The sequence below is a fragment of the Solanum lycopersicum genome, chromosome 8 (assembly GCF_036512215.1).
Source record: "Solanum lycopersicum chromosome 8, SLM_r2.1".
NCBI classification, from domain to species: Eukaryota; Viridiplantae; Streptophyta; class Magnoliopsida; order Solanales; family Solanaceae; genus Solanum; species Solanum lycopersicum.
This window is the reverse complement of record NC_090807.1, coordinates 44,495,100-44,497,314: the sequence shown is the minus strand read 5'-3', so window position 1 is coordinate 44,497,314 and position 2,215 is coordinate 44,495,100.

Here is a 2,215-nt window from a genome sequence, read left to right as displayed (position 1 = left end):
AAAGACAAATACAAGTCGAATTGGTAAAATATAGGTTAAAGGCCTATACTCACCTAACCTACCGTTGGGAATCTTGATAGGATTAAGTGATACAATCACTTAAACATGAATTGATTGTCAAGGATATCCTTCCATTACACATCACTGTTCAACAAGGCTTAACAAGTAAATCTTGAGTGTATACTTGGCTCCAAGTGGATATTGAAAATGAGATAGTGTGTCACACAATAAAGTCTCCAAGATCTAAGTATAAGTGAGAACCACACCTAGGTTATATGAGGACTATCGCAGTTATAGGGGGAACTCTGACATAGTACAGTGTGGTATTTCCCAAAGTTAGTTGTAATGCCCTAAAATAAACGAAGGTGAGATAGAGTTTCGAGAATTTGTCATAAGTTTTGTTAAATGATTTATAATGATGTTCTTAGGAAGTGTGTTAATTGTGGTGACATTTGGAGGTCAAACGTCCAAGAATGTCCACGACGTTCGGAAGATGTGCCTTATAAAGTGCTTCCGTGTCTTAATGTGTTTTAGTGACTTTTACGTCGTTGTATTCATTGAAAATAATGTGGGATATTCCTAAGAACATTAATAATATATATAGAGGTTTAGCATCTGGGTACGACCCCACTTAGGACCCACGAGGGGCCCTAAAAGAGGACCCCATTTATTCTCATTGAGGTACGGTAGTCATCCTTGACCTCTATTCGATTCAAGAAACCATTTCTATGGAAATTCAAAAGAGGTTTTCAAATCCTAACTTCTTATATCTTAGACTCTAAGTATTTGTCTTGCATCAAAATGTTTCAAATGATTTAAATATGCTTTTTCTAATGTTATTTTGTGATTTTGATGCTAAAACTTCAGTGAAACTCTGTTTTTGCTTTTAATCAACTTTTGACTTATGTTGGTTACTTTGCTTAAACTCTTATTATAAAATGCTCTTGAGTGGTATGGTACAACTTTGGTGGCGATGATTACTTGAAATAGATTAATTTGACTTTACTTGTATACTATTAATGAGTTAATGAAGGCTTATTATGTGTGGTAAGATGATAATGAAGTTGTTGTTGTTGATGTTCTTTTTAAAGCTTTTCATGTAATGTATGTTGGAGACAATGTCTAGAGGAACTCTATAATTATGTGAAGCATGTAAAAATGTGTAATATGATGAATGAAGATGTAAGCAAGTTTAGAATCCAATGTTATGAAAGTGATAATTATTTTAAAGGTGTTCTGACATGTATATACACTCACACATTGAATGAATGATTGAAGTTAAAGAATGTGAATGAAAAGGGGAGTTCTGGGGTGAACAATTTTCGTGAGATGAGATGAAGTGTTTAGTAGTAACATCACTATTACAAAGAACTATCTAAGATAAGTTAGAGGTTTGATACCCTTCATGAATTTAGATCTCGTATTCCAATGTAACCTCTAGGGGTAAGTAAACTTCGTGAGTTTAAGATGTTGTGCTAATTACCTATCCCTTTGCCTGTAGTAATGAACATTTAAGACTCCATGGGGGAGTTATGCTTAGCACCGAGAGGATTTGTAGAAGGGGTGGGTGCACATTGTGAGTAGAGATGTTGCATCCAATTTACCTATTGAGATGACTACTCCTCATGAGTAGAGAGGGAGTTACTTGGTACAATATCCTTATCTGTTAACTATGCATCCACATAGGTGTAGCTATTGGAAAAGCCTTGTAAAAGCTAAGAGAATGACCCCACCCTAGGAAAGTGGGGAACCCTCATCCGATAAGGGTAGTATCGGCATTCCATGTCTAGGTCTCATGTTCAATGTCAGTTAGTGATATTTCTCTACAAAAGAATGAATTAAATAAGTCTTTTAAAAGGCCATAATACTTAGGGTAGGTGGTGGTATGGGAAGCTATCTATCCATTGCACTAAATATACCTTTCGAAAAGGGGACTCTTGGTGTGTTTCATAAGAAGCATATGAACTATGTCTCCTAAAAGACAATGCTACTTAGGGTAGGTGATGGTATGAGAAGATATCTAACCATTGCACTATGCAGATCTTCCGAAATGGGAGTCTTGGTATGTTTTATATAAAATATATCAATGACTTATCATGTGTTTTAAAATAAGTTAGATGACTTAAGTTCTATTGTTAACGAACAATGTTAAAGTTAAGTTTTATGAAATCTAATTATAAATGACTAATGTAGTGTGCTTAATCCAAGAGAATCG